Here is a 14,755-nt window from a genome sequence, read left to right on the forward strand (position 1 = left end):
CGATCTCGGCTCACCGCAACCTCCGCTTCCTGGGTTCAGGCAATCCTCCTGCCTCAGCCTCCTGAGTAGCTGGGATTACAGGCATGCGCCACCATGCCCAGCTAATTTTTTGTATTTTTAGTAGAGACAGGGTTTCACCGTGTTGACCAGGATGGTCTCGATCTCTTGACCTTGTGATCCACCCGCCTTGGCCTCCCAAAGTGCTGAGATTACAGGCTTGAGCCACCGTGCCCGGCCTATACTTGCATATTTTAAAGCCAGCTTGACTTAGATTCTGTTACTTACAGACAAAAGCATTTTAACTAATGCAAATGATTTTCCTTAACCTCTGAAAGACCAGATCCTACCAAATATTCCATATCTAGTACAAGGATAACCTCCTTCTCAAAGTCTTCATTAACATCTGCAGGAAAGAAGTTCTCTCTTGGTCCTCTGAGCCAGCATTTCATTGGCCCTTTTCCCTCTTTCATTGTACTATAGTTATCATGACACTTCCTGTTTATTGCACCCCAAAGCCTAGAGAATAAAAACTTCTTCCCATGGCTCATAACATCCCTCCAAGGAAACCCACTTCCCTTCCTCATCTACTGTCCCACACCCTCCGCTAACTGTTGGAAGCTGCAGTCATGCTCAGTGTCCTGCAGATCAAACATTTTCTATTCTTTAAAGCTTCTTTGCCTTTGAGAACAAGTTATTCCCACTTTCTGGAAATCTACTACCTACTTTGTGCACTTCACAAGCATCTCCAAGCCTCGGCTCAAGCATGGACATACCTCTCCATTTCTTTTTTTGAGAGGGAGTCTCACTCTGTCACCCAGTCTGGAGTGCAGTGGTGCGATCTTGGCTCACTGCAACCTCTGCCTCCCAGGTTCAAGCAATTTTCCTGCCTCAGCCTCCTAAGTAGCTGGGATTACAGGCATGCACTAACACGCCCAGCTAATTTTTGTATTTTTAGTAGAGACAGGGCTTCACTATGTTGGCCAGGCTGGTCTCAAACTCCTGACCTCAGGTGATCCACCTGCCTTGGTCTACCAAAGTGCTGGGATTACAGGCGTGAGCCACTGCGCCTGGCCAACCCCTCCATTTTCTTCCCTGACTCCCAAGGCAGGCAGCTACTCCTTCACCTTGTAGCAGCTACCTCACTGTATTATTTTTTTATTTTTATTTTTTTTGAGACAAGAGTCTCACTCTGTCACCCATGCTGGAGTACAGTGGCGCATGCGATCTTGGCTCACTGCAACCTCTGTCTCCTGGGTTCAAGCAATTCTCCTGCCTCAGCCTCCCGAGTAGCTGGAACTACAGGCGTACACCACCATGCCCATCTAACTTTTGTATTTTTAGTAGAAATGGGGTTTCACCATGTTGGTCAGGATGGTCTCGATTTCTTATCCTCGTGATCTGCCCATCTAGGCCTCCCAAAATGCTGGGATTACAGGCATGAGCCACTGCAGCTGGCCACATTATTAATTTTCATACCTATTTTCTTCTCTAGACCATAAGCAAGAATGTTGTTTCATTTATCTTGGTATTCCCAGTGCCTGGCATATTTCAGATACCTGGTAAATGTTAAGTGAATTTGTGTAACTGTCTTATATATATAATGAATCTGCAACACCTCCCTTTTTTCTGAGGCAGAGTCTTGGCTCTAATGCCCAGGCTCACTGCAGGTTCAACTTCCCAGGCTCAAGGAAATCCTCCCACCATAGCCTCCTAAGTAGCTGGGACTCCAAGCATGCGCCACCACACCCAACTACCCAACTAATTTCTTTATTTTTTGTACAGAAGATGTCTCACTATGTTGCCCAGGCTGGTCTTGAACTCCTGGGCTCAAGTAATCCTCCCGCCTAGGCCTCTCAAAGTGCTGGGATTATAGGCTTGAGTCACCTCATCCAGCCTCTCCAATACTTTTTTTTTTTTTTTTAATTCGGCTTTTTATTGAACACATTATAAAAGAGGTTTAGTCAAAAAGACCAAAACCCATATCATCATCAGACTCCTCAGATTCTTCTTTCTTTGCTTCCACTTTCTAAAAATATGGAACGCTTCACGAATTTGCGTGTCATCCTTGCGCAGGGGCCATGCTAATCTTCTCTGTATCGTTCCAATTTTAGTATATGTGCTGCCGAAGAGAGCACAACCTCTCCAATACTCTTGATGGCTATCTGGATATTTCATTAATCATTGTATCTAAAGAGCCTAGGATAATGTCTGACACATAGCTAATGTCAATAACTGTAAAAATAAGTTCCTTCTCCCAATCTGGGTGATAATTTATGGCACTGTTATCTTCCTTTCCTCTGTTCTCCCCCTGGAACCCATAATCAACAACGCTCTATCTTGGCAGCTCAAACCTGTCTCCTTGTCACTACCACCCCTCATAAGTCAATATCCTGGTCTGGCAGCACAGGACACAATCTGCCACTGAGGCCTTAAGTTTTGGACACTGCCCGCCAGTTTGTCCTAGCAGTTTACTTGGGGTTGGAATGTCTGAGAAAATCACAGCTCCCACGGGTCCCCACGTCGGAACAGAAGGGAGTGGCCCTGCTTCTTCCGTCTCCACGGCTGACAGGCACCAAACCAGAGCTGGGACGGTCCCTGGCGGTGTCCAGGCACCCTCTACCCTCTCTGTGTGCAGGTGGAAATGAAGGCCTGGGGGCGGGGGAAACGGGAAGGCATAAAGTTCAAGGTCACACACCGAACCGCGGTCAGAACGGGCCTAAACGTAGGGTTTCCGCTCGGCTCTCTAGGGAGTTGGGAGCCCAGCCCCCGTCCCTCCCTCCCTCCCCCACCCCCCGCCCCAGCCGCCACTGAATGAGGTCTCACCCCAGGCCCCTACCCCCCCCGCCCGGCCACTCCTCTCAGGCTCCGTGCTGCTGGGCCACTCGCACAGAGCCCACAGCTGTTGTCCCGGTGTCACTGGCGACAGGCATCGGCCACTTCCGGTACCCGGGCGGCACTCCAGCCAATCAGCGCGCGTCGCACTCCGCTGGAGAAACAGGTGGTCAGCGCACCAACGCCCCGTTGCCTTTTCCGGCTTTGCTTTTCGCTGGTTCTTGCCCTAGCCCAATCTCAATATCGCCGCCGCCTGCCGAGCCGACTCCCTGGAACAGCAACGTGCACCCGTTGATGCCGGCTTCGGCCCCGGGATCGTTGACGAGCTGAGTCCTCCGGGTTTCCTAGAAGGGCTCCAGGGATAAACTTCCGCTCCGCGATCGGCCGCTCTGCGCCCTGATGTCGCTCCCCAAGCATTGCTCAGAGCTGAAGAGCTCCGGAATCCGCTTCGCATTCTAGCGGGGACTGTTTGCGGGATCCCTTTAACTTTATTTTATTTTTTATTTTTTATTTTTCACCGTGTTGGTCAGACTGGTCTTGAACTCCTGACCCTTTAACTTTCCCAACCCGCATAGCTCTTATCCCGTCCTTCCCTTGCCCAGACTCGGTGAGTCTGAAAAATACAGGGCTGTAGATCCTGGGAACTGGCCGTTCATCGGCAGGGCTTGCAGGAGTGACATTTGGGCTGAAATCTCAAGATTGAGTGGGAATTACCTAAATTAGGAGAAGGCCTAGGTTAAGCCGCTCCCGCCACGAAAACAGCATTCTGCAGCTAGCCTTCCTGGGTTTCCTGAGCAAGCTTTGCAGCTTGGCCCATTCTCACCTCAAACCTTTTTTTTTTTTTTTTTTTTTTGGAGACTGAGTTTCACTCTTGTTGTCCAGGCTGGAGTGCAGTGGCGCGATTTCAGCTCACTGCAACCTCTGCCTCTCGGATTCAAGCGACTCTCCTGCCTGAGCCTCCCAAATAGCTGGGATTACAGGCATCCGCCACCACGCCCGGCTAATTTTGTATTTTTAGTAGAGACGGGGTTTCACCATGCCGGTCAGGTTGGTCTCAAACTCCTGACCTCAAGTGATCCGCCCGCCTCGGCCTCCCAAAATGATAGGATTACAGGCGTGAACCACTGCACCCGGCCACCTCAGAACGTTGTTACTAACCCTGTAATTTTGCACAGCCAGCTTGTTTTTTTTTGTTTGTTTGTTTGTTTGTTTTTTGAGACGTTGTTTCACTGTTGTCGCCCAGGCTGGAATGCAATGGCGCGACCTCCACATCCTTTTCTCCACATCCTCACCAACATTTATCTTTTGTCTTTTGATAATAGCCATTTTAACTAGGGTGAGGTTATATCTCATTTATGACTTTAATTTGCATTTCCATTATAATGAGTGACTTTTTTTTTCTGTTTTTTTGAGACAGGATCTGTCTCTGTCACCCAGGCTGGAGTGCTAGGGCACCATCATAGCTAACTGCAGTCTTGACCTCCCAGGCTCAACTGATCTTCCCACCTCAACCTCCCAAGTAGCTGGAACTAGAGGCATGTACCACCATGCTCCACTAATGTTTTAGTTTTTGTAGAGACACAGGGTCTCACTTTGTGGTCCAGGCTGATCTTCAATTCCTGGCCTCTGATCAGTGATCTTGAGTGTTTTTTTTATATACCTGTTGAGTATTTGTATGTCTTCCTTTGAGAAATGTCTATCCAATTTCTTTGTCCATTTTAAAATCAGGTTATTATTATTATTTTGTCATTTGAGTTGCTTGCATTTTCCTTATGTATTCTCTATATTAATCCTTTATAAGATATATGGTTTACAAATATTTTCCCCTATTACATAGATTATCTCTTCACTATGTTGTTTCCTTGGGTATGCTTTTTAATTTTATGTAATCCCATTTGCCTCTTTTCATTTGTGTTGGCTGTGCTTCTAGAATAATATCGAAAAAATTATGGCCAGGCACAGTTATCCCAGCACTTTGGGAAGCCAAGGCAGGCGGATCACCTGACATCAGGAGCTCAAGACCAGCCTGGCCAACTCGGTGAAACCCTGTCTCTACTCAAAGTACAAAATTAGCTGGGCGTGGTGGCGGGCTTCTGTAATCCCAGCTACTCAGGAGGCTGTCAGGAGAATTACTTGAACCCAGGAGGGGAAGGTTGCAGCGAGCCAAGACCACACCACTGCACTCCAGCCTGGGCGACAAAGTAAGACTCCATCTCAAAAAATAAAATAATAAATAAAATATAAAATAATCTTCAGTGAACTAATACTCAGTCCACCAACAAGATTCCTTCTCAGTGATGCACCTTTGTCCTTGGGCTAACACAGTGTGTTTGCCATCCTGCACACTCCAGTTACTCTTCATACTGTTGTTTTCCCTTAGGCCACAGACCTGCCCACGATGCTGCCCTCATTCCCACTGCGACTGCAAACCATAACTGTGATGCTACCTCGGGACTTCTCTCAAATAAAGGGTCTCTTTGTTTCTGGGGCTTAATTCTGCGGCCAACACCCACAGATTCTCTCTCTGGAAAAACCTTGGGATCATTCAAACTCACTCTACCCTTTGCAGTAGTAAGTCATTAAACCATCCTTTTTGACTTCACTATTTCAATGCCATATAAGAAATAATGTATAGATCTTACACAGGTGAGCAAAATGTAGGCTTTGAGTTTGGTTTAAAACAACAATCACAAAAAAATCCAAACTTTCTACATACCCAACATAGTTTACAAAATCCTCTCAAATATATTAGCCATAGTGAGAGTCTCTAGAATGTCTATGGCAACTGTAGAAAACTTATTTATAGGTGAGGGTGACCAGAAAGAGTTTAGTGACATGTCGAAGTTTACTTAGATCAAGGCCAGGCACGGTGGCTCACACCTGTAATCCCAGCACTTTGAGAGGCCTAGGTGGGCAGATCACCTGAGATCAGAAGTTCGAGACCAGCCTGACCAACATGGAGAAACCCCATCTCTACTAAAAATACAAAAGTAGCTGGGCGTGGTGGTGCATGCATGTAATCTCAGCTACTCGGGCAGCTGAGGCAGAGAATTGCTTAAACCCAAGAAGCAGAGGTTGCAGTGAGCCAAGATTGTGCCATTGCACTCCAGACTGGGCAACAAGAGCAAAACTCCGTCTCTCTCTCTCTTTTTTTTTTTTTTTGAGATAAAGTCTTGCTGTGTTGCCCAGGCTGGTGTGCGATGGCGCAATCTCGGCTCACTGCAAACTCCACCTCCTGGGTTCAAGCTATTCTCCTGCCTCAGCCTCCCATGTAGCTGGGATTACAGGCAGCACCAACACGCCCAGCTAATTTTGTACTTTTAGTAGAGAAGGGGTTTCTCCATGTTGGTCAGGCTGGTCTCTAACTCCCAACCTCAGGTAATCCACCCACCTCGGTGGATTACAGGTGTAAACCACCATGCCTGGCCCAAGATCCCTTCTTTATGATGAAATCTTTCTCATAGTCAGCTAATGATCAAAACAGGAAATTTCAAATTTAACATTCAGCAAATCCACTTGTGCCTAACATGTGCATAAAGCATCCCCTTTCTACCAAAATAAAACCCTGTACAATGACGGTATTTGGGTTACTTAGCTGGCTTTAATACTTGGGTTACTCCAAGACCTCATTCAAAACAAGCACATGCGCAAAACCTGAGTCCTCTCCTCTCACTCTCACCACTTCTCTACTGCCCTTCCTGACTCTTAGTATTTAAGTTGACTTGTTGTAGCTTGTGTTGTCTTGTAAGAATATGTTCTTTTTTCTTTTTTTGTTTTTTTTTTTTGAGATAGTCTTGCCCTGTTACCCAAGCTGGAGTGCAGTTGGCGCCATCTCAGCTCACTACAATCTCTACCTCCTGGGTTCAAGCAATTCTGCCTCAGCCTCCAGAGTAGGTGGCACTACAGGTGCGTACCACCATTTCCAGCTAATTTTTGTATTTTAGTAGAGACAGGGTTTCTCCATGTTGGTCAGGCTGGCCTCGAACTCCCAACCTCAAGTGATCTGCCCACCTCAGCCTCCCAAAGTGCTGGGATTACAGGCATGAGCCACCATGCCCGGCCATTGTAAGAGTATTTTCCATCTCCCCGCTCAGTTCTCTGCTAGGAGTCATTGCACCTGTAGCACATAACTGACCAGAGATGGTTTCTACATGTTGACTGACAAATACTTATATGGGGCCAGGGGCAGTGGCTCACTCCATTCAGCACTTTGGGAGGCCAGTGTGGGTGGATCACTTGAGGTCAAGAGTTCAACACCAGCCAACATAGTGAAACCCTGTCTCTACTAAAAATACAAAAATTAGCTGGGCATAGTGCCACAGGCCTGTAATCTCAGCTACCTAGGAGGCTGAGGCAGGAGAATTGCTTGAACCTGGGAGGTGGAAGTTGCAGTGAGCCAAGATCACGCCATTTCACTCCAGCCTGGGAAACAAGAGTGAAATTCCATATTTAAAAAAAAAGGCTGCGTGCAGTGGCTCACGCCTGTAATCCCAGCACTTTGGGAGGCGGAGGCAAGCGGATCACAAGGTCAGGGGTTCGAGACCAGCCTGGCCAATATGATGAAACCCTGTCTCTGCTAATAATATAAAAATTATCCGGGTGTGGTGGCACGCACCTGTAGTCCCAGCTATTCGGGAGGCTGAGGCAGAAGAATTGCTTGAACCCGGGAGGCAGAGGTTGCAGTGAGCCGTGACCATGCCACTACACTCCAGCCTGGGCGACAGAGTGAGACTCCATCTCAAAAAAAAAAAAAAAAGCAAAAGCTTATATGGAAAGTCTTCTGAGATTACCTTGAATGTTAACAGTGATCTTCAGGCCGGGCATGGTGGCTCAAGCCTGTAATCCCAGCACTTTGGGAGGCTGAGGCGGGTGGATCACGGGGTCAAGAGATCGAGACCATCCTGGTCAACATGGTGAAACCCCGTCTCTACTAAAAATACAAAACATTAGCTGGGCATGGTGGCGCGTGCCTGTAATCCCAGCTACTGAGGAGGTTGAGGCAGGAGAATTGCCTGAACCCAGGAGGCGGAGGTTGCGGTGAGCCGAGATCGCGCCATTGCACTCCAGCCTGGGTAACAAGAGCGAAACTCCGTCTCAAACAAACAAACAAACAAACAAACAAAAACAGTGATCTTCAAGGAACAGTACCTTACTGCTTACTACAGAAGTCTAAAACTAATGGCAGGAATTTTATGCACAGGGTAAAAGTGGTCAAGAGAGCAAAGGTAGCCAGCCAGCTGACTTTTCAGAGACCCTCACATCACATTAGATGAATAGGTTTTTTGTTTGTTTGTTTGTTTGTTTTGAGACGGAGCCTTCCTCTGCTGCCCAGACTAGAGTGCAGTGGCATATCTTGGCTCACTGCAACCTCTGTCTCCTGAGTTCAAGCAATTCTCCTGCCTCAACCTCCCAAGTAGCTGGGATTACAGGCGCCCGCCACCACATCCAGCTAATGTTTGTATTTTTAGTGGAGACAGAGTTTCACCATGTTGGCTAGGCTGGTCTCGAACTCCTGACCTCAGGTGATCCACCCACTTCAGCCTCCCAAAGTGCTGGACTTACAGGTGCGAGCCACCACACCCAGCTTTTTTTTTTTTCTTTCTTTTTTTGAGACAGTCTCACTCTGTGCCCAGTCTGGAGTGCAGTGGCGTGAACTCAGCTCACTGCAACCTCCATCTCCTGGTTTCAAGCAATTCTCCTGTGTCAGCCACCCAAGTAGCTGGGACTACAGGCATGCACTACCACACCCAGCTAATACTTGTATTTTTAGTAGAGACAAGATTTCACCATGTTGGCCAGGCTGGCCTCTAACTCCTGACCTCATGTGATCCGCTCACCACAGCATTCCAAAGTGCTGGGATTACAGGCGTGAGCCAACATGCCAGGCCTCAATAGTTATTTGAATTCAACTTTTTTATAGGACTGAATGAGAAACACTAGCTGGCACTAGAGTCCACAATTTCTATATAACGTCGGAAGGTCAGGGAACCAAAATGTAGAAATCAGATAACTGACTAATGAGATTGGTGGATCTTGACTGGGGATATTAGAAAACTTAAAATAGGGGGAGATTCTCAAATGGAGTTGAGGTGAAGTATGTGTGCAACCAGTGTAAGGAGCTGATGTTTGCAGATATTTCTTTTATTTCTATTTTTGAGACAGAGTCTCACACTGTTGCCCAGGCTACAGTACAGTGCCATGGTATGGGCTCACTGCAGCCTTCAACTCCCAGGCTCAAGTGATCCTCCTGCCTCCGCCTCCTGAGTAGCTGGAGCTACAGGTGTGTACCACTATGCTCGGCTAATTTTTTGTATTTTTTGTAGAGGTGGGGTCTCCCTGTGTTTCCCAAGCTGACCTCAAACCCCTGGGCTCAAGCAATCCCCCTGCCTCTGCCTCCCAAAATGCCAGGATTATAGGTGTGAATCACCACGACAAGCCTGCAGATATTTCAAATCCATTTGGGTTTCTGCTCCTCTTCATCTTTCTTGTCTCACTACACTTACCTTTTAAACTCTATTTGGACTTTCCTTATTTTTCCATAGGACCACAGCAGTTTTGTAAAGTTATATTCAACAGATGCTCAAAACTAGACTGTTTTCCACTTGTGATTGAGTATGTAATTTGACCTATCAGTGCAGGACCCAAGGAGGGGTAGATTGTTCTTGGCAGTGTCTTTGGTGCCAAAATGTTGGAAGAATCTGGGCCCATTTCCAGCACTAATGGGCAACTGTCGAAAGTCACCAGAGCCCATAAGGGGAAAAACAGCATTACTAGCAGAGATGGACAAACATGTCCAAACTGGGTAAGTAGGTGACATCTCCCATCATCCAAATAATCACTGCTTAATATGGAATGTGGGTTGTACGAATCATAGGAGACAGTGGCTGAACCCAGAGGGGATGGGCAGTGTGAAGATGGATATAAATAATTGTATTAAGTCTTTTCAAAATCATGGGAATTCCTTTCTCTTGACAAGGACTAAGTGTTAAATTATGCAATGCAGTGGACATTTCAGCCTTCTCAGAGAACAAAGAACAATTCTGCCCCTTTAGTCCCTACTGGAAACAATTGCACCCAACATTCTCATATTACTTTGTTTCAGCCTTCAGCTTGTATGACTGGCCATCTGCCCTAAAATCATCTAACACATGAATTCTTTTTTACATCCTAAGATCTAGAACTTCTACCTTGTTGAGGAGAAGACTCAAAGGGCTTTGCTCAAAGCCAAGCATTCTGCTTCAAAAGAGAAAGCATCCTGACTTCTCCGGATAAGGTCAGCAAAAATTATATCCAGTCAAAGCTCCGTGACCTTGTTTGAGGCAGATTGAATGGGCAAATCCTTTTCCGTTCTTTGGTAGCAACGTTGAACATCAACATAACACAGTCTTGGGCCAGGGCAGGGGAGGTGTGGGAATTCCAAGGCTGCTTTCTAGACCAAATATTTTGGAATTTCTAGAGGCAAAACCAGGTGATTCCAATGTGCTGCAAAGCTGAGGAACCACCTAGAGCTGGACCAAACCAGCTTTTCTGGAGCTCATGTGTTCCAGAAAACAGACAAGGCATAGTAACTCAGAACTCTGAGTAAATGCGGAGCTCTAAGAAGGAGAAAAGGGAGGCCAGCATACCCTTTAAAGGTTAAGAACCAGCTCTGCTGCCTACAACAGGGCCTGCCGTCAAGAGGGTGGAAACAGTATTGGAGTAAGCATCACAAGACCTGGATTCTGATCGTGCCTCTGCCCTATACTATTTCTGAGACCTTCATTAAGTTGCTTAACCTCTTGCTTCCCTTACTGAAAATGGGGGCTGGGCACAGTGGCTCACACCTGTAATCCCAGCACTTTGGGAGGCCAAGGTGGGTGGATCACCTAAGGTCAAGAGTTTCACCTGACCGATATGATGAAATCCCGTCTCGACTAAAAATACAAAAATTAGCCAGTCATGATGGTGAGCACCTGTATTCCCAGCTATTCAGCTATTTGGGAGGCTGAGACAGGACAATCACTTGAACCTGAACCTGGGAGGTGGAGATTGCAGTGAGCTGAGATTGCACCACTGCACTCCAGCCTGGGTGACAGAGTAAGACTCTGTCTCAAAAAAAAAAAAAAAAAGAAGAAAGAAAATGGGAACAGGGTCTACCACATCTTCCCATGACATGCTTGATACGAAGACTACCAAGTACAGAGCTGTCAGTTTTATGCAAGAAACGAGAAATGCATTTCTGAAGTCATCACATAGTTTAGGACAATTTCCCCAACAGTAATAGAGATCAGGTCAGGTGATGGCATCACATAGGTCATAAACCTGCAATGTACTCATCTTGCTTTACGGTTGTGCTCATTATCTCTGAGATTTCACAGCGTGCTCGCTCCTAAATTGTTTATACTACCGAGTATCATGGTAGTTGTTGAAACATGTTTGTAGGAGTTGATTATATCTTACTCCCATTTCTCTTCTTCTCTCTCTCTTTTTTTCCCTCAGACAATCCTGCAAAATCTTCCATTTTATTTTGTTTTATTTATTTATTTTATTTTAATTTTTATTTTATTTATTTTTTTGAAGACGGGGTTTCACCGTGTTGGTCAGGCTGGTCTTAAACTCCCAACCTCAGGTGATCCGCCCGCCTTGGCCTCCAAAGTGCTTGGATTACAGGTGTGAGCCACCACGCCCAACCCATTTATTTATTTATTTTGAGACAGGGTCTCTATCACCCAGGCTGGAGTGCAGTGGCGTGATCATGGCTCACTGCAGCTTCTACCTCCCAGGCTTAGGTGATCTTCCCAACTTTCATTTTAAAGAAAGATATTTACTGGCCAGGAGCAGTGGCTCATGCCTGTAATCCCAGCACTTTGGGAGGCCGAGGCAGGAGGACTGCTTGAACCCAGGAGTTTGAGGCCAGCCTGGGCAACATAGTGAGACCCTGTCTCTATTTAAAAAAAAAAGGAAGAGAGATTTTTATGTGCACATTTTCAATGTTAACATTAGCACCATTCCTAAACACAAGGGCAATGTTATAGAATATAAAACATTTAAAATTGTAACAGTACACCTTTGCCATCTTTGTAATTATTTATTTTAAATAAACTTTTAATTTCAGAATTTTTTTTTCTTTTTTTTTTTTCTGAGTTGGAGTCTCACTCTGTCGCCCAGGCTGGAGTACAGTGGCACAATCTAGACTCACTGCAACCTCCGCCTTCCAGGTTCCAGCAATTCTCCTGCCTCAGCCTCCTGAGCAGCTGGGATTACAGGCACCTGCCACGACACTTAGTGAATTTTTAGTAGAGATGGGATTTCACCATGTTGACCAGGCTGATTTTGAACTCCTGACCTCATGATCTGCCTGTCTCAGGCTCCCAAAGTGCTGGGATTACAGGCATGAGCCACCGCGTCCAGCCAATTTTAGAATATTTTTAGATTTGCAGAAAAATTGCAATTGTAATACAGAGTCCCATACACCCTATACCCAAGTTCCTCTATGTACATTTGTTAACATCTTACACGACTATGGTACATTTGTTGCAGTTACTAAACCAATATTGATATATTGTGTGTTTTGATTTGTTTTTGTTTTTGAGACAGTCTTCCTCTATCGCCCAGGTTAGAGTGCAGCGGCACAATCTCGACTCACTGCAACCTCCACCTCCAGAGTTCAAGCAATTCTCATGCCTCAGCCTCCCAAGTGGCTGGGATTACAGACACGCACTACCACATCCAGCTAATCTTTGTATTCTTAGCAGAGATGGGGTTTTGCCATGTTCGCCAGGCTGGTCTCGAACTCCTGACCTCAGGCGACCTACCTGCCTTGGACTCCCAAAGTGCTGGGATTAAGGGCGTGAGCCATCACACCCAGTCTTCTGCATTATTTGAAGATCACTAAATGTTTTTAGCCCATTTTCTGCCTAGAATACAAGGCTGTGTTTTTGTTTGTTTGTTTTTTGTGACAGAGTCTTGCTCTGTCACCCAGGCTGGAGTGCGGTGACCCAATCTCGGCTCACTGCAACCTCTGCCTCCCAGGTTCAACTGATTCTCCTGCCTCAGACTCCCAAGTAGCTGGGAATACAGGTGCCTGCCACTATACCCAGCTAATTTTTTGTAGTTTTAGTAGAGACAGGGTTTCACCATGTTGGTCAGGCTAGTCTCGAACTCCTGACCTTGTGATTCACTCTCCTCAGCCTCCCAAACCGCTGGGATTACAGGTGTGAGCCACTGCGCCCCGCCCAAGGCTGTATTCTCTTTTAGGGCTATCTCTTTGGCTCACCACCATGTTTAAGTGGTGCTTAGATTTGCCCTGATTCTCATCCTAGGTGCACCTTAGAATTACCTGGGGAGCGTAAAGAAATTGATGTCCCAGCCAGGCACAGTGTCTTATGCCGTAATCCCAGCACTTTGAGAGGCTGAGGTGGGCGGACCACATGCAGTAAGGAGTTTGAGACCAACCTGGCCAACATGGTAGAACCTGTTTCTACTAAAAATTCAAAAAATTTAGCAGGGCATGGTGGCACTTGCCTGTAGTCCCAGCTACTTGGGAGGCTGAGGCAGGAGAATCGCTTGAACCCAACAGGCAAAGGTTGCAGTAAGCCAAGATCGTGCCACTGCACTCCAGCCTGGGCAGCAGAGTGAGACTCAATAAAAAAAAAAAAAAAAGGCCGGGCGTGGTGGCTCACGCCTGTAATCCAAGCACTCTGGAGGCCAAGGCAGGTGGATCACCTGAGGTCGGGACTTCAAGACCAGCCTGACCAACATGGTGAAACCCCGTCTTTATAAAAAAAAGAAAAAAAAATTGATGTCCCTGTGTTAGTCTGCTAGGGCTACCATAGCAAAGTACCACAGACTGGTGACTTAACAGAAAATTTATTTTCTCACAGTTTGGAAGCTAAGAGTCCAAGATGAAAATGTCCAGGTTTGGTTTCTCCTGAGGCTTCTCTTCTTGACTTGCAGATGGCCTGTTTCTTCTCTGTGTTCTCATGTGGCCTTTCCTCTGTGTGTGCATACTCCTAGTGTCTCTTCCTCTTTTTATAAGGACACCCATCATATTGGATAGGGGTCCCACACTTACAACCTTATTTAACCTTAATTATCTCCTTATAAGCCTTATCTCCAAATGCAGTCACATTTAGAATTAAGGCTTTGACATATAAATTTTGGGGGAATGCAATTAAGTCTGTAACACCATGCCCCACCCCAGATCGATTAAAATTTGGAGGAAGACGGCAAGCATTGATACCTTTTCTTTCCTTTTTTTTTTTTTTTTTTGAGACACGGTTTCACAATGTTGCCCAGACTGGAATGCAGTGGCGTGATCACAGCCCTCTGCCTCCTGGGTTCACGTGACCCTCCCACCTGCTTAGCTGAGACCACAGCCATGCACCATCATACTCAGCTAATTTTTTTTTTTTTGTAGATATGGGGGTGTCACTATGCTGCCCAAGCCGGTCTGGAGCTCCTGGGCTCAAGTAGTCTGCCCACCTTGACCTCCCAAAGTGCTGGGATTACAAGCATTAGCCACTGTGCCCAGCTAGCGTTGGTACTTTTAAAAGAGTTCTCCAGGCTGGGCGTGGTGGCACATGCCTGTAATCTCAGCACTTTGGGAGGCTGAGGCGGGCAGATCACAAGGTCAGCAGATCAAGACCATCCTGGCCAAGATGGTGAAACCCTGTATCTACTAAAAATACAAAATTAGCTGGGCGTGGTGGCACACACCTGTAGTCCCAGCTACTCGGGAGGCTGAGGCAGAAGAATTGCTTGAACTCCGGAGGTAAATGTTGCAGTGAGCTGAGATCGCGCCATTGCACTCCAGCCTGGGCAACAAGAGTAAAACTCTGCCTCAAAAAAAAAAAAAAAAAGAATTCTCCCGGGTTGGCCAGGCATGATGGCTCATGCCTGTAATCCCAGCACTTTGGGAGGCCGAGGCACGAGGATCACTTGA

At 46.6% G+C, this 14,755-nt stretch overlaps 1 protein-coding gene and 1 non-coding gene across 2 annotated transcripts in view; both read right to left on the reverse strand.

Annotated features, from left to right (window-relative positions):
• The window catches only part of ZFP3 (ZFP3 zinc finger protein), a 19,448-nt gene extending 16,304 nt beyond the window's left edge, over positions 1-3,144 (reverse strand). Inside the window, exon 1 of the mRNA XM_032268852.1 lies at positions 2,824-3,144. The gene's annotated coding sequence lies outside the window, so the exon portion shown is untranslated. The remainder of the gene's footprint in view (positions 1-2,823) is intronic.
• On the reverse strand, positions 2,029-2,135 carry LOC116543365. Its single transcript, XR_004265554.1, has one exon. It is a non-coding gene; the product is annotated as a U6 spliceosomal RNA (small nuclear RNA).
• Positions 3,145-14,755: the final 11,611 nt, after the last annotated feature.

This window comes from Sapajus apella, unplaced genomic scaffold (genome assembly GCF_009761245.1).
Source record: "Sapajus apella isolate SASKATOON/1434 unplaced genomic scaffold, GSC_monkey_1.0 scaffold186, whole genome shotgun sequence".
Taxonomy (NCBI): domain Eukaryota; kingdom Metazoa; phylum Chordata; class Mammalia; order Primates; family Cebidae; genus Sapajus; species Sapajus apella.